The sequence below is a fragment of the Podarcis erhardii genome (genome assembly GCF_964252035.2).
Source record: "Podarcis erhardii genome assembly, chromosome: 5".
NCBI lineage: Eukaryota > Metazoa > Chordata > Lepidosauria > Squamata > Lacertidae > Podarcis > Podarcis erhardii.
The window spans coordinates 20,430,021-20,456,763 of NC_138509.1; the positions used below are offsets into that span (position 1 = coordinate 20,430,021).

At 43.6% G+C, this 26,743-nt stretch overlaps 1 protein-coding gene and 1 long non-coding RNA gene across 6 annotated transcripts in view; one reads left to right on the forward strand and one right to left on the reverse strand.

The window, feature by feature from the left end:
- The window catches only part of RASGEF1A (RasGEF domain family member 1A), a 223,333-nt gene that overhangs the window by 56,728 nt on the left and 139,862 nt on the right, over nucleotides 1-26,743 (reverse strand). Inside the window, exon 1 of one of the 5 annotated variants that reach the window (XM_081861237.1) lies at nucleotides 14,329-14,593. The exons of 3 other annotated variants lie outside the window; for them this stretch is intronic. The gene's annotated coding sequence lies outside the window, so the exon portion shown is untranslated. Of the gene's footprint in view, nucleotides 1-8,296; nucleotides 8,317-14,328; nucleotides 14,594-26,743 lie in introns of those variants that run through there. One more of the 5 variants, XM_081861234.1, reaches the window with a different exon arrangement.
- LOC309341660 overlaps nucleotides 1-26,743 on the forward strand; it is a 150,237-nt gene that overhangs the window by 14,797 nt on the left and 108,697 nt on the right. The gene's annotated exons all lie outside the window — the stretch shown is intronic.

Genomic DNA, 26,743 nt, shown 5'->3' on the forward strand with positions numbered 1-26,743 from the left:
TGAGACCCTATCTGCCTGCAGACTGTCTCGCCAGAGTGGTGCATGCTCTGGTTATCTTCCGCTTGGACTACTGCAATGCGCTCTACGTGGGGCTACCTTTGAAGGTGACCCGGAAACTACAACTAATCCAGAACGCGGCAGCTAGACTGGTGACTGGGAGCGGCCGCCGAGACCATATAACACCAGTCTTGAAAGACCTACATTGGCTCCCAGTGTGTTTCCGAGCACAATTCAAAGTGTTGGTGCTGACCTTTAAAGCCCTAAACAGCCTCGGTCCAGTATATCTGAAGGAGCGTCTCCTCCCCCATCGTTCTAGTATTATTATTATTATTATCAGAAACAACTGAGGTATGCAGACTGTTCTTCCATCCTCACTTCCACTCTGCTGGCTTGAGACCAGAAGGGGTTTGCATTAGGTGGTAGAACTGCCTTCAAATTTACGCCTCCCCTCTGACACGTTGGTATTACACCCTCAAAAAATTGATTATAAATTTTGAGTATGGCAACTGAAACACTATGCTACAAAATATCCTCTCAATTGTAAATAGTATGCTTGTTATTTTACTGATGATACTAAACGCTTCCTTTCTTTAGAAACCTCAGAGTTGTTTACATGGGATATATGTCATCTTCCATCTAGGCACTGACCAGGTTCCATACTCATTGAGTGCTTCCACATACGTAGTGTTGTATTGCTACCCTTCAAGCACTGTGCACTGGTTTATTGTGAGGTCCACAGCTATTATTTGAAACTGCACCACATCAAACAAGCATACTATATGGGGAGGTGATGCAGAAGTTTTGGAATTTGCAAAACGGGGTGGTTGTTCAGTTTGCCTGTTATCTCTACGCAGCGAAGTAACAAAGCCATTTAATGCAGCAAACACATCTTTTAAAAATTCATTTTTTTATGCATTCATAAGGAGCACGTGGCAATTCACAAGAATGTTTTTATGCGAGTGAATTTTATTGAGTCTATTACGAGTTTAAATGCTGCAAGCTCTGTGCTGGTTTGTGACCTTGTCATGTGCGAGTGCAATGGTAAACAAGCTTATTCAAAACTGGGCTGGATTAAGTTTAGGGTATCAGTTCTTAGTATTCTTGTTTATCGCTACTGGGTTGCTTCAGCAGGGCGGGGCTCTTTTCAGTTGGCAAACAAAGCCTGACACAAACAAGAGAGGCACGCAGGGTGAGGTGGCAGCATGGAACGTGCAGGAAATGCCCTCCAGGAGCAATTAGCAGCAGGTAGCTAAGTATGCAGCCTCAGAGGCACCTAGGGGAGATACCTCTGTATATTATAAAGTTTCATGACATTATTAGTATTTGAATCTGAATTATGCATAATGATAATGCAGTCCTATGTATATTTACCATGGGGGGGACTCCCACTGAATTTGAGCTTCCTCCTAAGTAAAAAATACATTTAATTGGCTGGTGCAAAACAAACAGTGTGAATAAAGGACGTGTCTTTTAACAATGGGAATTAAGGGCACATTCGCTTGACAAATGGAAAGATGGTTTTCAAAGCTGCCAAGGACCTCAGGCAGGGAATCCTGGGAACTGTAGTTCTGTGAAACAGCTCAGGGTCACTCCTAATCATAACTAGTTCCAAGTTCGTTTACATTTTCAGTGCAAAAGATACTTTTATTTTAAAGGAAAAGCCTTCATTTTAAAAATTTAACCTCCCAGTTCCTTTAAAAAAATAAAAAATTGTTACCCGTCTGTTACTTTAAATGTTCTGTTTTTAATTTAGTAAAAGGTACTGTCAGAGCTGCCTCTAGGTCCCAGCTCACAGAGGACCAACGCCAGGCTGATGTTATGTACAAAAGTCTTTATTGAAGTTTAATTTCCATTTCAAAGCCAGAGCGTGCAGCCCTACGTCTAGACTCTAGATCGGCGAAGTCCCGTCTGAGTCTCCGCCCCTTCCACACCAGTTTAAGATCCTAGCCCTGCTCCACCTCCTGCGCTGCTCTCTTCTCCTCTGGGTCCTCCTGCCCTCTGGGGCATTGCCCTTTCTGGACTCTTCCGACGCTGAGTCGCTTAGCTCCTCCCCCTGCCTCCGGTGTGCTTTAGGACCCGGTTCCCAATCCTCACTCTCTGCTGTCCCGCGCTCCTGTACATTTGAACTTGCTTCTCGCGCCAACCCAGTGACCTTTCTCCTAACCGTTACACTACTTCTATCACTGCCTCCCTCTTCTGTGACACTGGCCGGATCTGACCTCCCTTCCATTGTCCGACTCTCCGAGGGAGGCGTGGTAGACTCTGCCTCGTCTCCTCTCCCTGGTGGGGAAAGCACTGGCCCCGATGCCTGGGACTCTTCCCCCCCACTCTGCTCTGGTGGGGAAGCTGGTCCTGATTTCCAACTACTGCTCTGGGAGTCCCTGCTGCCCCCTTGCTCCTGGGGCATTCCCCTTGGGACCCCCCTGCCCCTGGCCACTGGCGCTCCCTTCTGTGAATCTTCCGATTCGCTGGAGAGGCTTATGGAATCCCTCGGACCACTGTCCCCTCCTACGCTCCCTTCGGATTCCTCCCCCTCCCCCTCGCTCTCCATCTCCCATCTTCCCTGTGCCTCAGCTCCTGAGCCCCTGACAGGTACATTATATGTAGATTTTTTTAAAAAAATAAATTTTAGAAAAGAATTCACTGTGGATTTTGTATAATAAATGTTAAGATTTAGTATAATAAGATGCAGTAATGGTCTCAATGAGGCAGTAACTTAATTTAGCTCTTCTCAGTCAGCTGTGAATATGAGAGCTATCAGTAAAAATCAGGTTTGTGGGTTCTGTGGCCATATCAACAGAGTTTAGTCAGTTTAGCAGTCATTCCTTCTTCCCCTTGGGATCTTGGCACCAGAAGTTCTGTGAGGGGATCTCTTAAAGACTGTCAACACCCTCACTAAACTCAATTTCCCAGGATTCTGTGGGGGAAGCCATTGATTGTTAAACTGACTGGGGCTTTTTTATAGTATAGGATGATATGCCCTTACAGTGTGAGCCAATCAATGGCTAGTCAGAAGTGAATATACATATGTGAATGTTCTGTATTCACTGGAGCATGCCCTCAAGGCAGTGTAAACAGGACTGTGAGCCACGTAAGACTGTAATCCAACTCCCTGGCTGGCAGCAGCAGAGCTCTGATAGAGCAACATAACCGCTACGATACCCTCCAAGTATCCCGATTTTCTAGGGACAGTCCTGAAATTACAGAAACCATCCCAGCTTCTGATTTGATCCTGGAATGTCTCCATTTCCCCTGCCAGTGCTGTTGTCAAGCTAGCAGAGGAAGATGAGCCAGCGCTTGTCCCTAGATGTAGCAGTGGTGGCAGTAGCACAAGGGAGCACCCCGTTGCTTCTCCATGGCCGCCACTGCTGGCCTACTCCCTTGAACCAAAAACAAACCCCTGTGTTGCAATAAGAACCAGTCACAACAATACAAACATAAGACATAGGCTAATAGTAGAGAATATATAATAGAATAATGATATCATTCAAATTATAGGAATAAGCCAATCAGAGTTCATATGTACAATATAACAGAGTGGTAGCGAGGACCGTCAAGCTGTGTGTTCAAAACAGATGCCTAAGGACAGTCTCACAATAGTCTTTCAAAAGTTTCAAAAGAAGACGTCTCAAGTTTCAAAAGTAAAGTCTCTCAATAGTCTTTCAAAAGTTTCAACGGAAGATGTCTCAAAAGCCTCAAAAGGACAGTGTCTCCGGAATGATACAGTGGTACCTCTGGTTACGTACTTAATTCGTTCTAGAGGTCCGTTCTTAACCTGAAAATGTTCTTAACCTGAAGCACCACTTTAGCTAATGGGGCCTCCCGCCACTGCTGCGCCACTGCCACACGATTTCTGTTCTCATCCTGAAGCAAAGTTCTTAACCTGAGGTACAATTGCTGGGTTAGTAGAGTCTGTAACCTGAAGTGTCTGTAACCTGAAGCGTATGTAACCCGAGGTACCACTGTACTACTGTTTCATAATAATCTTCATCAGCTGATATTTTTCAACAGAATATGTAAGTAAGATTCATGCTAAGGATCAGTGCTCACTAGATAGTGTAGCTGCTGATCAACTATTAACTATGAAGAAGAAGAAGAAGAAGAAGAAGAAGAAGAGGAGGAGGAGGAGGAGTTTGGACTTGATATCCCACTTTATCACTACCCGAAGGAGTCTCAAAGCGGCTAACATTCTCCTTTCCCTTCCTCCCCCACAACAAACACTCTGTGAAGTGAGTGGGGCTGAGAGACTTCAAAGAAGTGTGACTTGCCCAAGGCCACCCAGCAGCTGCATGTGGAGGAGCGGAGACGCGAACCCAGTTCCCCAGATTACGAGACTACCGCTCTTAACAACTACACCACACTGGCCTACGTGTTGTGATTGGCCACCTCCCTTGGGCAGCTGGAGAGTGGGCGAGGAGGAGGAGAGGCCATGGCCCCCCAGACTGATGTGATGTGCTGGCTCTGAGAGGCAGGTAGAGGGCAGGGTTGCCCTGGGCAGGAAGAAAGGGGGAGCAGAAGGAGTCTTGATTTTTTTTTATATATAAAAGAAAATGCTTTGTGCGTCCATGTCAAATCTTGCCCCTTTCTAAAATTTATTCATTGGTGTGTGTTTTTCTTTTTGCAAATCTACCAAAGAATAAAATAAAATAAAATCGGGATCATTGAGTTTTCTCAGGACGATGTCTGCTGTGTCCCATTGGTGTAGTGGGGTGGCACTCTCACTACTTGCAACAGGAAATGCTGTACAGGTAGCGGTGGCTGTGAATGCTCTCAGTAGCACATTTTCCCCCACATGGGACTGGAGTATGAATTATTAGTCCCTGCATCCTTAGTTGGAAAGTGATGCTATCCCATTCCTGCTTGGGAGGAGGCTTTGTGAATAGTATCTGAGACATCACTTCTCCACCAAGGATGCTGGGATATAATTTTAGTCCCAGTTCTGGGGGCAGGAGGAGGAGGAAAGGAAGAGATAGTTTTCAGGGACAAATGCAACCTCTGCTTTCTCTTCACTTCCTACATTTTTTCCATGGTGGGGCAGGGAGCTTGGGAGGCAATGGCTCGCAGACTGAACACAGTTCTGCTTGCATCAGGCTGCAAGCCATCCTATGTTCCTCTTGTTCCTTCTTGTGAACATTTGTGGAGGGGTGTGTGTGTGTTTGGCTCTCCTCAAATGTGTGCGACTTTCCTACTAAAATTGTACCAGCGTAGCTGAATGTGCAAAACCCCTTATGTCAAGATGCAAGCACATGAATGTTTCAGCAAATCGGCAGAGACAACACAAATGTCTGCTGATGTCAGTCTTTAAAGTGGTATTTTGGGATGTTTATAAGCTTCCTCTTATTTAACAACAACATTCCCTTTGAAAGCTTTTCAAGCCACAAGACATCAGAAGCAGCAATGTGTTAAAGGAAACTAAAAACAACAAGGCTAGCAAGTCAGTTTAATAGTTCTGGCAGGCAACAGCAAAGCAACTTTCTTTATTTTCCCAGGTTAGATTTAAGCTGTTGCTTTCTTGTATAATTTTGAAGGATCCCATGTGTGAAAGTGACCATGAGACAGGCACAAACTGATAAAACTTAGGCATATGAGCCTTACATTTACTAATACAACAATTTCAGAGCAAACCTCAGCCATGAAAGTTTCCAAAACACTGATCTGAGTCATTGCTTAACTCCATTTGCAGAAAATCCCCAGAATTCTCTTACTCTGAAAGGATCAAATGCATTTATAAAACTATTATTTTGCAGTGGATCCCTGGCTTGATTGGCCATATTCACAAAGTTCTGGAAACAGCTTTGCCTTTTCTGGATATGTGTTGCAGCGATATACAGTATTAAAATCCTAGCAAATAATGCTTTTAAAAAAGCAACAACTTTTTGCATCTCTGCTCTCTTTCTGGCGATAGTGCTAAATACTTACACCATGTCTTCTAAGGTATCCTGCCTGAAAGACATGCAAATCAGCCATCCTTTCCAACTGCTTCTACTGTATGCTGCCTATTTAGTTAGATGTAATGTCTTGTGATCTTTACAAACAGTTTATTTTTAAAAGTTTTCAGAGCAGCCTGCCAGTTTGGCATATACACTAATAAACACAAGGCTACCTCTGCCTTTCCAAACAAGGTGTAATCCAATAAACAGATTATAGCATCCTGATTATTGTATTCTTGTCTATTTCCAGAACTCCTTACCCATGTCCAATTCCAGTGCATACAATACAATCATCCCTTTGCAATAGTGTACAAGCAACAGTTGCCACCAGTGGCTTGATGCACCTTGTGATGTTTCCATGGGATGACAGTGCCGTAAACAATCTTCTTACAACTAATTTTGACTATTAAACAGCAGAGACTACCCAGTTTGCAAATAGTGGCTGATGGCTGCTACAAAAGTTGGCTGCCTCCCCCTCTCTCTGCCCAATGGTGGAAAGAACCATGGAGTTCCAGGCACTCACCCAGGGTCTGTGGTCCTTTAGGGAATTGAGATATGGCAGAGACTGTCATAGTTTTAAGAAATATGGTTGATTCACCTATTTACACCTTCAGTCTGCATAGAGGGAGTCCAGATCTTACAGCATGGTGATTTCAAGAGGGACTTGAGAGGGACAGCAGTGCAGCCATGGAGTCCAAGGCATCTCTCCTAGCCTACCTGCAGCCAACCCGCCCAACATGGATCCCAGTCCTTCTTCCTTTTCCTTCTTCCAAGCAACCCTTGCTAAAGACTCTTCCTATCACCTCATACCCAGTAACCCTGGCAACCTTCCAAACCTCTGTCTCTGGGCAGGAGGGAAGGACATTTTTCTTGCCTTACCAATAGCCCTCAGTGGCCCTATATTGTTTCTTAATGGCCCTAGCTTGGCCAGGTCATTTTGCATAGGCTTGCCCAGGAATTACTCTGCAGTTTGTATTTCTCCCTTCACATCCCAAATAATCAAAATCCTGCCATTTATTAATTTCTTGGGGTTTGGGGTGGGGGACGGGTCCCTCTTCCAAATCTATAACATGGCTAACATTGATCAGTGACCAATAGCTTCTCCTGTAACACAAAAGAGAACTGTGTGGATGAAAAGTTTTTTTCCTTTCCAAGATCTGAATGGCTGGTGCTGCTGGTAAACTTCCATAGATATTATCTGTGCGACAATGATGATCATACATTTCTCAACAGCCTTTGATGGCTTATGCAGGAAACCTTCCTTTGCATGGCGCACTGTGATAATGACCCGTGGACATAAGGGATGGATAATGACTGAGCAGAGCTCTTGAGCCAGGGCTCAGATAAAAAGTTGAAGGAAATCTTATCCAGATGCATCCTTTTACAGTTAGAATCAATCTGAACCACCTTCCTGTCTCGGTCCCAGCCCTTTTCACAAAATATACACAGTTCCTCCAACCCAAATAATACATGAGACTAATGTTCTTTTCACATGTAGCTACAGCTACAGACATGTTATCCAAATGTGTCTTGAAATACGGACACCTGCAGACAAAATTATTATTCTGCTGAACATCAAACATCTCATTTAGAGGGAGAGGAGAGTGGGGATTTCTCACCCAGCCACCTTTGTTTGACACCACATATTATGATTCCTCAGAGTCAGGAGTACATATACTGCTGATGGCAACTTTTCACACCACATAATCACAAGAAAATCCCTCCCCCCCCATGGAGCACATTGCATTTTTGCAATTTAATCTTGAATATACCCAAGAGTGTATCGTCAAACCTTTATAGAAATCCCACTCATTAACAGAATGCTCACTGCTCCTCTGCCACCATAGAGACATGAAATTATACCTCTGCACAGCATTCAACAATGGTCATCAAATATATGTAGAGCTACTTTCAAGGGCAGACCTCCACAGTATACTTATCACAGGTATTAATGTCCCCCACATCTTCTATGTAATTAATAGCACCTGTAAATATATACGATGCCCTCTGATAGGGTCTCCATGATGCCAGCATCACCACCCTGTAAGGAACATGAGTTCTGCCATGGAGATGCCCCATGACTCAAATAAGTGGGCATAATTATTACTGTTATCTACCCAGAGGCAATGGAGGCAAGTTCTCCTGTGAAGGTGTAATGTATATTTGTAGCAGACTATCCCTCTAGCAGGAATTGCTGACCACTGTCCCATGTGAAAAAGGACCCAATTGCATCCTTTCTGTGAAGAACATTCCAAGTTCTGGATTTGGCCTATTCACTGGACTACTGGCTGCTTCTGGGCAGGAAGTTGTATATGAAAGCTTCCTGTGTCAACTCACTGGTGCTTTGCTTCATCAGAAGGATCTACCTGAGCTCTTGTGTTCCTGGTCTTGCCTTCAGTACTGCCTGGTAGCTCACTCTCTGAACCTGATTGCCCTTCCTTTCCTGTCTTCAGACGCCTTCCCATGGTCCAGCCCTGATTCCCAGAAAATGTCAAGACCAAATCTTACCCCAAAATGCACCAGCTATAAATTAGAACCCATTTTTTTTTTACCTGTTTCAAAGCTGCCTGTTGACATGTGTTTTGTTAATTGAAGCAGTGTTGAGATATCAAGAGATAGAAATGTGGCATATGTCTGTTTAAACAAATTACTCATCTCCCACGTATACAGAAGCCCCCCTTCCAAACTTTCTTTCATATTTGTTCTGCTCGGTACTGATGTTTCTGCAAAAAAGCTAATCCATTATTCATCAACACCTCTGATTTTGGCCTAAAATCTGAATTAGAGATAATTGGAATCTCTTCCATTGTTTATGTTCACACATCAAGGATCATCTAGTCAGTGCTGTTATGCTTCATGTACTGAAGCTAATCTAATTTTTTGAAAAACGGTTTCCATAATGGAATTGTTGCATTTAGGCTTGCATCTGTCACCAAAAGAAATTTAGAATTTGAATCGGTGAAGATGGTGGAAATAATCTCATTGGCGTTAATGGGATTTGCATCAGCATCATGACTGGATCAGTACAGGAGGCTATAAAAAGACAACAAATGTTATGGCACCCGAGTGCCTAAGCTTTTGTAGGCTACTACTTGTTTGATCAAGTGTATAAAGTGGACCGGGATTGTTATGTTTTATTATGTGCATCCTTTCTCTCCAGGGAACATAGAGCAGCAGATCCAGGGGTTATCCCACTTTTATGCCCAGTGAAGTAAGGGAAGCCGCCCACATTGGTTCATGACTGAGCATCTCTCAGGTCTGTCTATTATACCAGAGATGTTCAGACTTCATCCCTGCCAAGGAAACCCTGCACATCTGCTACACAACCTGTGTGAGGTACAGAGAATTCTTGGGGAAGAGGTTATGTGTTTTGTGCATTCTGTCAATGCCAATTGCTGGCCAAATGTGTTGAGACTCACTGGTACTACATGATAAGTACATGAGCTGATAAATGCATGCAACACAAGGGATGGGAACCTGTGGTCCTCCAGATGTTGTTGGACCACATTTCCCATCAACCCTACTCACTGGCCATGCTGATGAAAGTTTTAATCAAAACCATTGGGAAGGCCACCATTTCCCCATCCCTGCTGTAGGAGAAGACCAGTAGTATTTGAGAAACTGCTTTTCAGTAAAGTTTGTTCACCATTACTGATCTTGATCAGCTACTGAGAAAACTCAGGGTCCCCTACAATACAGCTTGGAAACCACTTCACCCCACTAAGCTGGCTCTCTGTATCCTGCACATACACACTGTAGACAAAAGGGTGGAATGACTAGCAAGGTGAGAACTACAGAGAGCAGAATCCACTCTGATTAGCAAAGGGTTACAAAACTGGAGTGATCCTGAGCACATGATCCTGTAAGCTGTTGCCCTACGACCTTTTCGTTTTAGTTGTGGGCTATCATTTGCATCTCGAGCTAAGTATGTTGATGGCTTGCACAACAGCACTTCACTCAGAATCAGCTCAGTGAACGGTATCCATACCAACCAAGACCATATGCCCATAAGCTATACCAGCAAAGCTGCACCCTTCCCCCTTCCAACTCTGTACACACATATGTGCCATTCTAGGAATCTTAAGATTTGACAATAAAAGGCTATTACCTTTCTCCAAGAACATATTATTTGAAGAGACAAGGCAAATGCCTCTGTCGCCCACTCAAAACTTCAATTCCTGCTATTACAAAAGAGAATCACCTCTCTCACCTCTTGTTCTCTCTAGTTTCTCTGGTTAGACAACTGAAAAGGGGATAGCCATTAGAATTTTATTGATTCACTATTTCTGTATGGCTACACATAGCCTTTCTGTGCATGGTCCTTTTCAGATAACTTTTAAAGGAGAAGAAATAAAGAAAACTTCTTAAAACAAGTCACAAAGACAGAAAACTCATTCTCTTATTTTCCAGGCTCAGTCTCTTCCTCTAAAAGAAATACTTTGCTTCTATTGGATTTTCTTCTGCTAATGTTAAATGTGCACATTGTATGGTTGTGTGATATTTGGAGCTGGCAGTGCACCATTTCTCTGTTTTTACACTGGTGCAAGCATCCTTGATTGCAGCAAAGTAGTTGGCACCTGTCTATCTTGAGACACAATGGAGTACATCTCTGGGGGTGAAGTCAAAACTGCTGTGTTAACAGGACCAAAGTGACCTCCCCGGGGTGCAAGCCTGGGTAGTGTGCATGGAGGCCCTGGGCTGCCCAGATGGCAAGACCAATTCATTTGGCACCAGCATGGCTGCATGGCCGCTGGAATGAGGTGTATAATGTGCCATCCATCCATCCTAGGGCCTCCACTCCAGGTTTGGTAGGGTTTGCTCCTTAGCCTTTTCTTCTTCCAAAGATGTCCCTCAAGGCTGTGGAGGTTTAGGGTCAGTTTTCCTTCTCCTAAGTGGGCTGTTTTCGAGGCTGACAAGCCTCATCAAAATAAAGGAGAAGAATATAGGATGCAACAGTTCATGGGGGTACACTAGGCAGTTTCTGCTATTGGACTAAGTACTTCCTCTGAATAGAGAAGCAGCTGCACTATTGCTCAATAGTCTGGTTCTTAAGTTATGCAAGCGGTGTGATTATTGCTCCTCATAGCTGCTTTCCACCCTGCTCCTGTAATGGATGAAGGATATGTTTATGCAGCTAAAAGCTCATCAGCATCACCTTCTTAACTCAGCCTTTGTTGCTGGCGTGGTTCTTCTCATGTGATCCTGCATCTCTTTGTGGTTCATCCATTCCTACATTACTGGAGTGATGTGGAACCTAGGACCTGGTTTTCTGTATCAACTGGTTCGTCTTGTTGTTTCCAACAGCGGCTAGTCTGGTGCCTCCCCTGTTGATTGTCTCGATATGGAATACAGAGGTATACTACTTCTGAATTTTAAAGCATCCATAGCTAAAAACAGTTGATAGACCTTTCTCCATGATTCTGTCTACTCCTTTAAAATGTCATTGAGGACGGCGCTCATTGCCACATCATGTGGCAGTGAATTCCATAAGTTAAGTATACATTTGGGAAGGGGGAATTAAGCAAGCAAGGCCAGACTACACATTGATGTAAAATATAGTTTGATCCTTCTTTGCTGACACTATTGCAGAATAGGGCTCTAAGCTGCTTTTGGTAGGTTGACCCCCAAATATTTTATTACCTGACCTCTATGAATACTCCCACACACACTTCATTTCCAGCAGATCTAGGGAAAAACATTAAACATTAAAATCTCAAACAGGATGCTGACCACCTAGGCTGTTGACATTCTTAGATAACCCCTCTCTCACTAACTAGAGTTAATCTAAGAATGCCAACTGTCTAGATGGTGAGCTTCCTGTTTGAGAAATTGACTAGAGCTTCAACAGGAGGGCTTGCCAAGTCTGCTGAAAAGTCAGTCTCCATGGACAGACTGAAGACCTATTGGATTCATCGACCTCTGGGGAAGCACCATCCTGGCAGATCCCTCACCCTGTGGGACTCAGACAAATGGGACTTAGGCATGACCAAGTTTTGCTGAAAATATAGCCCATTTCAACTGACTAATGTTTATGTAATTTCTGCTGATGAAATTATCTGAGAGGGAAAACTATTTCTATATGTATCACCACTTTTCTCTCAAATCTCCCTTGAGGTTCTGCCACCACCAGATGCCAGAAAAAAGAAAAGGGGGGGGGGGATGGACGCCAGTTGGATCATATCTCTAAAATCTAACATTTTTCAATGCTCCTGTTAAAATAAGTATTTATGCTATTGTTTGTTCTCTTGAAGGCATTAATGCTCATTGCCAAGATTACAGAAAATATAGTAGACATCAGTGCTTCTGCATCCCTTTAAAGGGCTGGTATGTGATGTTATATTACAATGGATTTGCAAATGCAGAGCAGTGGCTATAAACACTTACTCAAGGGACTATTCATGTCTCAGCCCATCTGAAACTGGCGCACTCAGAGAATGTGGGTTTTATATAAACAAGCTATATATAGATAAATGCAGCTTGTCCTTTACTCTTCTCCTTTCTCCTGTGAGGTTTTTGGAAGTCTGTGTAGTACGTACACCCTTCAGGATTGCATGTAAGCTTTGGCACTGAGGGTTGAGAGATGTGAGCACTGTGAGTAGTAGTAGTAGTAGAGTAGTAGTAATAACAATAATTTTATTATTTATACACTGCCCATCTGGTTGGGTTGCCCCAGCCACTCTGGGCAACTTCCAACACACATAAAAACATAATAAAATATCAAACATTAAAAGTAATGCAAGTAAACCCGTTATGCTTTCTGGGTTCAGAAAGTAACATTTTTGGTGTTTAAAGCACTCTCTCAATTCGGATCTTAAAGCACTTTTAAGGGTATTGCTCCTTAATTTAGCACCAGTTTTAAGGCAGTGCAGGTGCCCCCACCCACACTGCACAGGGCACTGAGCCAAGGGGGCACAAACTTGAGAAGATCCATAATTGAGAATATCCACTTTTGGCCTTGCCCAGGGCGTTAAAGATTGCCAAAGTCTGCCCCTGCCTTAACCTCTCCCTGTTAAGTTGCAAACTCTGGAATCTGCACCAGTTCCCTGACTTAACCCTGTATTTCCCCTTTGGCTAATGGCAGGTCCCATTTGGACTGAGGCAGTGGTATGGGATCCTAGGGTTAGATTCCCCTACTCCATGCCCACAGTAGCCCCAATCCAAATCGGGAGCCCCTGCAGCTGCTTTTTCTACAATAAAAATACAGCAAGCATTCCAACCACATATATAGTGTGCCCTCAGACTTCCATGCATTACATACCAGCAAACAGAGGTTTGCCAGTTAATACACATTAATCTTTGTACTCACTCTGATTTATTTTTCACCCAGCGTGCTCCACCACTGATTTGGAAATTGTGTACACACAATGTTAACTACAATCCACATCTACCGTTTTTTTGTTTTTTGTTTTAAATGAAATACTACGCTTTGATGCATGTTACTCCGAGCCAGTGCCAATACAAATGGGGAAAAAAAGTTATGTTTGAAGTGGCCTTTAGACCTGCCCCAACTGATACAGGAATACAGTGGTACCTCTGGTTAAGAACTTAATTCGTTCTGGAGGTCTGTTCTTAACCTGAAACTGTTCTTAACCTGAAGCACCACTTTAGCTAATGGGGCCTACTGCTGCTGCACGATTTCTGTTCTCATCCTGAAGCAAAGTTCTTAACCCGAGGTAATATTTCTGGGTTAGTGGAGTCTGTAACCTGAAGCGTATGTAACCTGAAGCGTATGTAACCCGAGGTACCACAGTAATAACACCAGTCTATTTTTTGTGGGCTGTTTTAAGAATTACTGCGTAACGAGCTTAAAACACTCTGAACACTTGAAATGTGCGGCATAAACATTAAATAGTATTATTTTCAAGGTGCAGTTTACCAAGGCTTCCTTCTTAGCTATTGTCATGGGTTATGTCAGAGGGTGGGAGGGCAAGTGCCCCCAAAGGAGCTCCCCACACTTGCCTCCTCCATTTTTGAACTCCTGTCATTAACATATACTACCATTTTTCTTCCAGAGACCTTAACATGTAGTAGCAGGACACAACTCCCTCACTTCTGTGTCCCCCGAAAATTTATTTCTTTTGCTGCCACCAGCTACCATAAAAGCTCTTGGAATTAATATGCTCATCACCTTTAACAGTGATACTGTTTTAGTTGCTGGGGGCGGGGAGCGGGGAATAACATTCACAAATCTAGTCTTCCTGTCTTTTGTCCTGAGGAATCCCTGTGTGCCATAGTTAGAGCAGTAACTAGAGGGTGGGGGACTTTAAATCTTGGAAATCCCCCCAGAAACCTGGCACGAGCACACAGCAAGACAGGCTCCCGTTTAGTCTGATTCTTTAGCCTCAAGCAAAACTACGTACAGAACAACCGTTCGAAACAGAGACAAATAACTGCTTACCTTTCTGGCTACCTCCTCCAGCCAAATATCTGTCCTACAGATTATCTGGGACCACCCGGCGAAGTTTTTCTGCAGCCCATCCTTCTTGCCAACCTGCTAGCAACTTCAGGTTCTTGTTTTGCAAAAAGGAGCAGGCAAGCAGCGGGCTCTAAGCCAAGCCAGGGAGCTGAACGGCTTTTCCTGCTGGCATGTGTTCAGTGGATCTGAAGTCATTAACGAGAGAGGAATCTGTCCACCTTCTGAAATCTCCTGAGGCTTCTTGCCCAGGCGCACTATCTGCAAATCTCTCTGGTTCTTTCTCTCTCTCTCCCTCCTCCCCGCTGTAATTTTGCACAGTTTTCCTCCGCCCCTGCCAAATCAAACGCGACGAAATGGCAATTTTCCTTGCTTACTACACTTGTTGATTCAGGAATGTTGTCTTTTGTTGCGACTTTTTTCTGCCTCAAAGAAGGAAAAATGTCTTACACTGTGGGAGAAGCTTGGGAAAGGAAAAAAAAGGGCTGAAAATAACGCTCTACAGTGCCACCCTATGCACGTTTACTCAGATGTAAGTTCCACGGATTTCCATAGGATTTACTCTCTAGAGTATGGGGTTGCAGCCTAAAACCATGAGCAAGAGTATTTGTATAACATGGTTACGTGGGGGAAAGGGCACATTCTAAGATTTTATTCGTGCTTTGGGCTTCTGATATTCCTTCAAAGTTAAGCTACTGCAACAGCTTTTATGATGCAAATGTAGCGAGCGAAGACAGCGTCATGGGAACAGATTTTGGGATTTTGGTGGTTAACTTCTTGAGTAGGTAATAAGTAAACAAGGCTAAGTAAACAGGGGTCCCCCCATTTGGAAGCATTTCTCCCCATTTCCTAATTTGTAAGACCTGCCTATAAAAGGTAGGCAAGCTATATCCTTTGAGTGGCGAGCTATATACTTCTGTAATAAATATACAAGCAGATAGTTTTAAAAAATTGATCCTCCTGTCAGAATTTCTCATTGATCCTTCAAGAGGGAAATCTGTTTGATGTAAGGTTCAGGAGTGTGGGTTAGTTCCCAGGCAGTGCAATCCTCGGCTTACTCCGAATCCGGCGTGCTCCCACCACTGGTGTTTGAAGCCAAATACGCACGATGTTAGCCACAATCAATCCGTCTCTTGCAGCTTCTTGTTTGATGTGCTTTCTCTCAGAACAGCTTGTGTCTGATTAGAAAATGGAAGCTGTGGTTAAGCTGAGGTGTGTACAGTCCAGGCAGCCATTGCACACGTGAGGATGATCGCTCACGCACAGAGGGCAACTTCAGTGAATTAGAACTGGGCGTGGGGAAACCAATCACGTAATGGGCATCAAGGGGAAATATCCTTGTCCCCTTTTAAGCACATAACCCCCCAACTGCATTTATTCAGAAGTAAATTCCACTTTTTTCTTCCCCCACACTTTTTGATTTCCCTTTTGATTTAATCTTCTTGTTGTCTGTGTTTTGAGTTTTGCTTGTCTCAAGGGATTTTTACTTATTTCATTTAATAGCCATAGCTTGCCTTATCAATTATTACTTTATAAGAATCATTTTGTGTGGCTGTTTCATATACAATACTGTCTAGTTAGTGTACACACTAACCCATTTGTAAAACAAAAATGTGTTGTTGTTTTCTGAATAAGGACTTACGCATTCTTGTCCTCATGAAGCATTCTGCTTTTGTTCTAGAGTGATTCCAGATGGTGGCATCAACAAGGGTGGATGTGGTTACTTGATGCACATTTGACACCCCCCTCCTTTATTAGATTATCCGCACCTTCCCCTCCCTGCACGTGCCCCAGGTGAATGAAGAAAGAAGAGGTGATTGTGACTTTACTGTGGGCCCCCACACAATAGCATTGGGCAGGTGTGGACCCCCCCACATTGTTGGGACGACCCCCACCCCACATCTGTTTTCAAATGCGGGGTAATACAAAATCAATTTGCAACGAACTTTTATTTTTTGGAATGAAACCAGTTTCTCAACAATATATTTTCAGGAGCAAAAAATATGTGGATGCTGTGTGGATGACAGACAAAAATCAGTCTCTATTGTTTCTAGAATAAAATGGTGGGTGTATACTAGGGATGGGTGATAAGTCGATATATTGTCCCAAACTGGATTGAAGTCCATATTGTGATATTGGTTTCATAATGTTTGACCTGCTTACTTTATTGGGGCTCAATAAAGCAAACTCATTGTTGCAACCCTTACAGACTGGGGGTGCTCTGATGTGCACAATAATTTACAATGTAAAATTCAGAACAAACAAAACCAAAGAGAGGAAACTAGATCCTTTTTAGTTCTTATTTCCCATCCCTGCAAACCAACTTTAAAGATACCTAGCATAAAAACCTCTGGCCCTATTTCTAATTTGTCAGGTTTCCTTCCCATGTTTATTTCCCAATAACAATGCGTTATGGGAAGCTTTGTTTTTTGACTTGGTTTTGGCGTCAAACCCCAAGCCAAATCAGGCAGCCTTCAGATCAAGGCATGCTGTTTTCTGAAGTGCCACATCAAGTCTGAACCAAATCTTGAGGTCATTGCATACCTGCTACTTGTAGAAATCCCCTTTTAATGAAAGGTGAGCTGTCAGGAAGCAGAATTGTGTGCCCAGTACTACACATTTGTTCCCCAGAGCCCTGGAGAATTGTGGTATAGACATATCCTGAGTTACATCTTGCTTAACTCAGCAATTTAACAATTCATAGCATTTCCCCCCTAGGTTTATGTGGTCAGTTTGTTTTCACAATGGGAAGAATGTAAGAAACAGCTTCATTTTCTGGTGGGGGTACCATGCATTAACTGAATTTGTTTTCTTCCATGGCTCCAAGTAGGCTCAAAATGTCATCTCTGACTGTGCATAATGTGCCATTTTCTTACTGCTAAAACTAGTACTGTGTCCTTCCCACAACATTTACTTAGTGCTAAGAAAATAACACATTGACACATGCTGAGATGAAATTTCGGCCAGACACTTTTGCATTGTGTCTCTGCACCCTTTCTGTAAAAATTAAGCAACATCTTCAGCTTATTAACAATGGTCTCTGGTGAAGGCCCTCATTCTAGTAAGTGGAAGAATGTCCTTGAAAATTTGAATGCAATGGGCCCACAGTCTAGATTAATTCAATCTGGAGTGTGGCCACTCTGTTTGTTTTATATAGGAGACTATCTAGAGATTAAACAACTCTAAAATTCTTTTTCGACTTTTTTGGGGAAATGCTGTTAATTGATTGGGGCCCCATTTCATATCTACACTTAATGACATATAAAGGATGCCACGTTTGTATATCAAATAAGCAGTTATCATGCCTGTTCCAGGGGTTGTTTTCGAGTGCAGCTGTAGCTCTTTAGGAACCAAAGACAGCTGACAACAGCTATGTCTTTTCAATGAAATATCACATCCTTCAGTGAACCATGGACTATTTTTTTGTTGAATGTACACAAACAATGTGAAAAGGCTAAAGCAGAAGGCAACCATTTCTTTGTTTTAGTCTTAGGCCATAATAAAAATGGCATTAAAACAAGGTAATAACAGGAGCTAATAAAAGTACTAAGCGTATTTCTAATACAACAAGCCCTTAAATCAAACTCTGTTATGTATTGACCAGAGCCAAGGGAAGGGAAGTCATTTGGCTGGAGCTGGTGGGAGTCATAGTCTAAAACACCTGTGATCTTTCCACAATATAGCTAAAACATTTTATGGACATTCAGAATGATAGGGTAGTGAAACTGCATGGGTAGCCAATGAGGTACCCTAGAGGTTGTTGGACTCCCATCATCCCTCACCACTGGCCAGGCTAAGACTGATTTGGAGTCCAGCAGCATCTAGATTGTGCCATGTTGACATCCCGCTGTTATAATACTTTTACTATTTATACTCTGCCCATCCTAGACAGCATCTTAAAAGGTAGAGACATCACCTTGCCAACAAAGGTCCGTATAGTAAAAGCTATGGTTTTCCCAGTAGTGATGTATGGAAGTGAGAGCTGGACCATAAAGAAGGCTGATCACCGAAGAATTGATGCTTTTGAATTATAATGCTGGAGGAGACTCTTGAGAGTCCCATGGACTGCAAGAAGATCAAACCTCCCAATTCTTAAGGAAATCAGCCCTGAGTGCTCACTGGAAGGACAGATCCTGAAGCTGAGGCTCCAATACTTTGGCCACCTCATGAGAAGAGAAGACTCCCTGGAAAAGACCCTGATGTTGGGAAAGATGGAGGGCACAAGGAGAAGGGGACGACAGAGGATGAGATGGTTGGATAGTGTCTTCGAAGCTACCAGCATGAGTTTGATCAAACTGTGGGAGGCAGTGGAAAACAGAAGTGCCTGGCGTGCTCTGGTCCATGGGGTCACGAAGAGTCGGACACGACTAAACAACTTAACAACAGCAACTCTGCCCATCTGACTGGGTTGCTTTGGGTGGCTTTAAGCATATATAAAAACACAATAAAACATTAAACATTAATAAAACTTCCCTATACAGGGCTGCCTTCAGACAGCTCAGGGGTCAGATAACACCATACCTTCCAACATTTATCTGATGAAAATAGGGATGTCCTAAGGAAAAGTGGGACATTTCAGGACCCAATCAGAAACCGGGATGGCTTCTGTAAATCCAGGACTGTCCCTGGAAAATAGGGACACTTGGAGGGTCTGCTAAGGTAGGTGAAGACATTGCCTTATAGATTGCTAGCAATGTGAGACAGCTTTCACTCCCATGTTGGTACATAAACACAGTGTACTATGTTTACTTTGGAATTTGCCAGAGGGGCCAAATCTTTTTGGACGTGTACATTATCCTCCTTTTAAATTCAAGTTTTGCGGTATCTGCCCTAAAGCCAGTAAAATAATCTAGCGAGAAGCCATGCAATTAGACCATCTGCCAAACCCTCTGCAGCCACGATATGTAAATCGACATGCTAAATTGGCTTTGCTCCAATAAACAAAATTTTGGAAGCTTAAACCAAGAAAAGCAATAGCATTCTGTGGCTTTAATTATACGGTGTGTAACATCTCCCTGGTGGACTTAAGGCCTCTGTCCAAGACCATCAGCTGAGGGTGGTTGTTTTATGTGCTGAGCTGCTAGCAGCAGTTCCTGCATCCAAACTTGCCACTTCAAAATCCAAAATATAAAATGCAAGTCTAACAGCTCAATTATGATGCCTACATTGACAAATTTGGGCAAATTCCTAAACCTCATCTAGGACAAGATGAACACAAACTAAGATTATAGATATGCTGAAGATGCTTTCAGGTAATTAATCACCCTTAGTGTTTTAAAGTCTCTATTATATGGACCTTGTCTGATCTGTCTATCCTTCCTTGTACACATCTGAAAATGTTGGTGTCTAGAGTTTTGCTTCTTCTGAATCATACCAGCTCTTATATTCTAGCTACATGGAAGTCAGGGTGTAGGGATTTTCTCCTACCGTGGAGTACTTGACTAAGGAAGTATCTTATTCTATTAACTTCCTAAAGACCATAGTTGGTAACCTTCCCCTCTGCCTCTTTGTAAATTTAAAATAATAGACAAGAAGACTAGCAAGTAATTTTTAAGGGGGGGATATGAATTTGATATCACGTTATTAGACTAAATAAAATTGTCAATATGGTCTCCCATTTTCTAAAGAACCATTTTAACAGGGGTGGGTGGAAATCCCCTCCACACACACACACATACACAAAAACCAATGAAAGTGACATTTTAGTTGCTATCAAGCTATTATGGCTGAACTTCAATTCTCAGCTCAGACCTACATCGTTGTGGTGGGAAGTCTATAATCCAAAGCCAGTGCTGGACTTAATAATGACAATACTTAGCGTTTACTTCAGGCTTCCCAATGTGATGCGCCCCAGATGTTTTGGAGTACAACTCTCATTATTCCTGACACTGGCCATTGTAATACGAAACATCTGCAGAGCACGCACCAAGCTGCGGAAGACTGATTTCCATTGTGCTTTTGGACTGATCAAAGCACTCTGCGTGCATCAGATGTGGGGAACGTTTGTCAGCCTGAGGCCTGTAGGCCCTTGTGGGGAACCTTCTAGGGACTTCATGACATTTTTGTCTGGGGCCAAAGTCAAGAGCGGCTGAAGCAATCACACATTTCATCTACCCCAAACCAGAGGTTTCTACAGATACACACATTTATGTCTCTGTCCTCCATCTAAGCAAGCAAGCAGACATTCCAGCTAGGCAAGAGCACTCGAGGAGGGACTGGAGAAGAAAGGGGTGGCCCGAGGGGGCCATGGTGTAGGGAGAGTCCGAAAGGCAGCCGCACAGAGAGCCCTGGGAGGTCACATTCTCTGGTCCTGACACTGAGGAAACCCTGTTAGGCAAGACAGTATTGCCTCCATAACGCAGATGGCACTTTCATAGGTTTTTTTTAAAATATAGTTTTTATGAACGATTTTCTTGGGTTACAAAAGTACATACATTGTCTCTATTTTCAGATCATAACGACCTTTCTACAGATCAGTTATATTCGATGTGAGACATTAATGTTGTATGCAGTAGGAAGTTGGGGAGAAGAGAGGCAGGGAGAGAAAGCGGGTGCGGGGGGAGAGGGGAGTAGTAAACTTTCATCATTTTACATAGTGTATGTGCAAAGTTCTTGTGTCAGTGTCATGCGGGTAGGTTCTCTTTCTATTCATTTATTAGTTTTCATTGGCAGTGAGAGAGGCTGGGGGGCACAGAGCATGGTTGGTTGCCTTCAGCTGACTAAATTTTGTTTGCATGTGTGTGCAGGTAGATGGGCGTTGGGTGAAGTTAGCCATATCAGTTCATATGCTGTCAGTGGCTTATTGTTGTTTTCTTGTTGGGCAGTGTGTGTAACAAAGGGGAGCCACACAGGGGTGAAGACGTCCTCTTCTATTTCTCCCTGTGTCAGTTTCGGTTTGTTGGTTAGCTTTTCTAGTAAGGCAGTTTCCCATACAGTTTGGTACCCGTGGTCCATGTTCACTCCTGAGTGCTCCCTCCAGTGTCTAGCTATAATGCTGTGGGCTGCTAAGAGTAGGTGGCTTATAGTTGAGTGTGAAATATGAACTTCAGGTGCTACACTACCTTGTCTGTATGCTACTGAAACCGATGGGAGCTCGATTCTGATTCTCTTGGCCTGCATGAAGCTCATTGGGTGGCTTTGCCCAAGCCACTGTCTGTCAGGCTAACTTACCTCACAAGGGTGTGTTGCATTCAAACAGGCCACCCGGAGCTCCTCTGAGGAAAGGTGCAATACAAATGTGATAAATATAAAATAAACACGGCATAGGCAACGATATTAAAGAAAGCAATAAATGCTAGTCCAGGAGGGTGCTTGATGCGAAATGTTTTCTGTGGTTTCTATGGTGACTGATTAGACTGCCTGGTGACTAACAGCATGAAAGAGTGCTGCTGACTGAGAATAGTTGATTCCCATGGATTCTGGGCATTGCATGCCGACTAGGTATTTGTTATCTGGAGTGATGTGTTTGTGTGTGTTCAGCCTGTGGGTACCTACCTACATGCTTATCTAGTTTAGTTTGAGCTTGAAATAGGAATGCTTCTAGGACCAAAGTCTCCTGCATTATCTAAATTACACACACACACACACACACACACACACACACACACACACACACACACAATGCTGTAACCTAATTCTCCCCTTTGTATTCCACAACATGTTTTGGAGAAACCCAAAATTAGATATAAAAGTTACCTTAAGGCTGTGATATGTAATCTCAGTTGAAAACCACGGGGGTGATACCCTGATCATAAGGACACTTTATGCTTTCTGACCTCAGACCTCCACTTTGCAGCCTGCTTGGCCAAATCCTGCGCTGAACATAAGGGTCACACTGCAAATGCACAGGTCCTGGAGTGGAGCCATAGTGCTCTCCTCTTTTTCACCTGGCTGCCCCAGTAAGGGCACTTGTAGGTATCTATCCAGCTTGCTTTCATACACATTTTGTCTCTTTCCCCTTGAGGAAACTTGACTTTCAAGCTTCTGCTTTATTTCTCCTTAGCTTTCTCAGCTAAGCCCACTGTGAAGAGCAACTCTAAGAGGCAGATCAAAAGCCCCTGAGGATGAGTGAGTTTGCGCTGCATTCAAAACAGAATCTCCCTGTACTGTTTCAAAGCCAAGTTGCATGCTTGAACAGGTCTGTGCAGCAGGTGGATGCAGTGGGGAAATGTATTTAAGTTCCACATTTCTGATTTCATTTTCCAAGAGCAGGAGGATAAGTTTGGTTTTTTGGGCCAAGTCTGTGGGTTGCAGGAGTGCAGTCATCTTTATTTGCACCTTTGTTTAGCATATGTGATCCTACATGTTTATAAGGGCTCATCCAGTTTTCCACTCGTTCCCCTGGGAAAACCCCATTTTTACTGCTGAATTGGAGCAAACGTCAATGGGATTTTCTGCAGACTAATATTTGCACTAAAGGGTGGTTTTTCCCTGGGAAAGTGGTGGGGCAAACAGAAAACAACTTGGACCCATGACCAGAAAGCACAGGGCAAGCAAAATACCATTCAGACTTATGTTTTCTAGGCATGGAACAAGCAGAAGTATGGATGAATCCTTAGGAGAGGTTTTTTTCTGTCTCGTAGGTGAGCAGGGGTTCAAAATCGTGCTGGATCTGAGAAATACAGCCTGATCCCCTAACCAGCAGAAGTAAGAAGTCTCAATGATATTATTATAAAGAATAAAAATATGGACTTGATGACCCTCAAGGTCCCTTCCAACTCTACAATTCCATGATTCAATTTTATGATATATTGCCTTTCAGCCCCCGAAGGCCACCATTTTAATTAATAACACGGTGCACCCTGATGTGGTGAGGGTTGGTCCCCAGGTTTCATAGGTCTACCCCACCAAATGCTGGAGTCTGTTTTGATGCCAAATGAATCTAATCCAGTTGGCTACACCTCCCCCTCAAGTCTCCCCCAGCTCCCCCTTTTTGTCTCCTACATTTCCCATGGGTCGTGGCAGCCCACAATAACTGCCACAATGCTCCCACCAGCACCTCGAATCAAAGTGATGAGATCCACTTTCCTTAATAATACCTGGTCCTTTGAGCTCTAACCTTCAACAACTCTGGGAAAGGGAGAATCACAAAATCGTAGAATTGCAGAGTTGGAAGGGACCACGAGGATCATCTAGTCCAACCCCAAGCAATGCAAGAATCTTTCGTCCAAGGCGGGGCTCAAACCTACAACCCCAAGATTAAGAGTCTCATGCTCTACTGACTGAGCTAGAAGGGAAGATTTGTGTGTGTATTGCTCCTGGACTTTGTTATCTGGTGTTCTGCGGGGACATCCTCCGTTCACACACGGCAATCTGTCATCTTTCACCCCTTGTCAGTGAACTGCTCAGGTGAGACATCTGAAAGAATCCATAGCATGTCCTTTTTGGTCATATCTGAGCTGGCAGGGTTAGAAGGGAAGCATCTATCATCCCTCCCTCCCTCCCATCCCACACAACCTCCAATTTCTCTTAATATGCCTGCACAGGAAAGGCCAATTTGAAGTGTGATTGCTGTGAGCGTTTGCCTTATGGTTTGTTATTCCACAGGTCAAAGGTGAAGGGTTGGGGCATTAATCAGCAAGCACAATGCAGAACAGAGATGCTAAGTGTGTCTAAAAAAAAAGGAGCCCGCTGTCATGGGAACAACAGATGAAAGAGAAGCCTTTTCAAGGATAACATTCACAAATGAGACAGCATACCTCAAATGTGCCTTTCAAGACATGTGCGCGCATGTATGTGTATAATTGTTAATGCTTTAAAAAGAATTGGGAGCCCATCCTTTCAATCAGTTTATACATCTTGCTGCCTGAGGTGAAGCAACAAATGGTTATTACCCCACTCTCCATCTTCCCGCAAGCCAAGGTGCAAAGTACCAAAGACTAATTATTTTGGCATCCGGGACACAAGTACCCCTCTCACTCCCTGCAAATGCGACTACAGTGGTACCTCGGGTTACAGACGCTTCAGGTTACAGACGCTTCCGGTTACAGACTCCACTAACCCAGAATTAGTACCTGGGGTTAAGAACTTTGCTTCAGGATAAGAACAGAAATTGTGTGCCGGAGGCACAGCAGCAGTGGGAGGACCCATTAGCTAAAGTGGTACCTCAGGTTAAGAACAGTTTCAGGTTAAGAATGGACCTCCAGAACGAATTAAGTTCTTAATCAGAGGTACCATTGTACTCCTACTACCACTATTTGCTTACCTCTCATGACACCCCAAATCAGCTGCAGGAGGCATATTCTCCACTCTGCCTAATGGTAGGGCCAGCCCTAGAAGGTGACAACCTGAGTGCAGAACCTAACAAATATGCAATAATACATGATTGGGCTGTACCACTTGAGAGCATTATCTGCACACAGACAATTTGGTTCCAGCATCTTATGATGATTCACTTTATATTCCTTTTACTAGAAATAAAAGCTTATTTGCCACATCCATACGCTTCTCCTTTTCTCCCTCCCCACCTCATGTGAACAAAAAGCAAAACTCAAGATGGAGTTAAGTAGATAGGAGCAGGCTTGGATCGCAAGAGTGACCCAGAGTGCAAAGGAGGCTTAGTTGTCACTCCTACAATGTCTTCAGTTGCTCCTCTTTCCCCTATAGAAGTGTATAATTGCCACTGAGACTTCTGGGAGGAAAGAGTTGCCCTTGAGGATGTTGAAGTAGTGGTTAAACTTGCCTTTCTTGTGGCCTGAAACTTGGGTGGGCTGCAAATTGCCTCATGAGATTCAGGGATGCCCTGTACCTGCCTCTTTTGGAGTCTTTGTAGTAGCCAAGACACCCTCACACACCACAACGATAAACATTTTGTTATTCTCAAATTATAAAGCTAAGGGAGCAATCCTAGTCCCTGAGCAGAGATGCTCAATCAGTAGAGCCTGAGGCTCTTAATCTCAGGGTCGTGGGTTCGAGCTCCACAGTGGGCAAAAGATTCTTGCATGGCAGGGGGTTGGACTAGATGACCCTCATGGTACCTTTCAGCTCAAAATTCTATGATTCTACCTCATCCATAGTCCTTCCACATGCACTATTTATTTACTTGCAGTATTTATAGCCCATTCTTCATTGAATATTTTCAATCCCAGAGTGGGGAACAAAGTGATAAAATAAACGGAGAAAAACAACACACAAAAATTATAAACTCACATAAAGAGGTTCAATAAACACAAATTTAACAGTTCTGTCACATGGTAAACTAGCAAAACCACAATAACAAGAATTTAAAATTCCAATTTAACAAAATGCCTAGGTAAAAGCAAACACGAGACATCCAAAGAGATTTAAACAGATGAGAAAAACCAATGGTTCCAGTGCATCGGTTCCCACCCCGGTTTTTTTACTTAGGGCAGCCCATTCCCTCCTCCTCTGCCTTTCACATGAAGAGGACCTACTCTGTGCCTACAGACTCTCTGTGGCTTCTGAGTAACTTAACACCTTTTGCCCCACCATCCAGCCTCTCACCCCGAGTGGTATGAATTGTTGCCACAAGCATCCATGGAAAAAAACAACCACCACCCACAGCACAAACAGAGGGGAAAGAAACACACACACAAAAGGAAGAGGGGGGTGGCAATAAGCCACAGCTGATGTTTCTTTCTCCTTTCCATTCCTGAGGAGCAGTACCTGTTTATCTAGTTGCACTTTGACATGCTTTCGAACTGCTAGGTGGGCAGGAGCTGGGACCGAACAATGGGAGCTCACCCCGTCACGGGGATTTGAACTGCTGACATTCTGATCGGCAAGCCCTAGGCTCTGTGGTTTAGACCACAGTGCCACCTGCGTCCCTGATCAGAAATGTACTGGGAGCCAAACCAAACCAAAACCAAACCAGGCTTGCAAATCACCACTGATGCTTTCAAAAATGCTCCAGAGACTCTCCCTCCTGCCTCCCCTAAATGCGTGGGACTTGGCCTTTTCCCTTTCTCACCTTCTTAATCTCTCAGCCGCTGGGAAGAAAGGGGGCAGTGGGGAAAGACCAGGGCACAACACCACAAGCAGGACCTCTGCTTTCCAAAATAACTTGTGCTCCATTTATCCTTCTCAGTTGGTTGACTGCCCAACCCATATCTAGTCAGAAGTAATTCCCAAAGAGTTCTTTGGGGTTTGCAGGCTGTAGCCGTAGTTGTGAAAAACTCAAGTAAAAGCAAAAATGTGACATCACTCTATGCTTCTGCGTTGCTTGCTGAGAGCTGGTATAATGTCACGGCAGAACTGTGATCACTCAAGTCTTGCCTTTGACGTGAATTTGCTTAGTGGCCTTGGGCAGGCCATTCTCTCTCAGAATGCTGATCAGTCTACAGAATCATTCTGAGGACAAGGCAAGGCGGCATGGGGGAGATTTGCAATTGGATCTCTCGACATCTTTGCATTGGTTAAAAGCAGCCAACAGGGCTCCTAG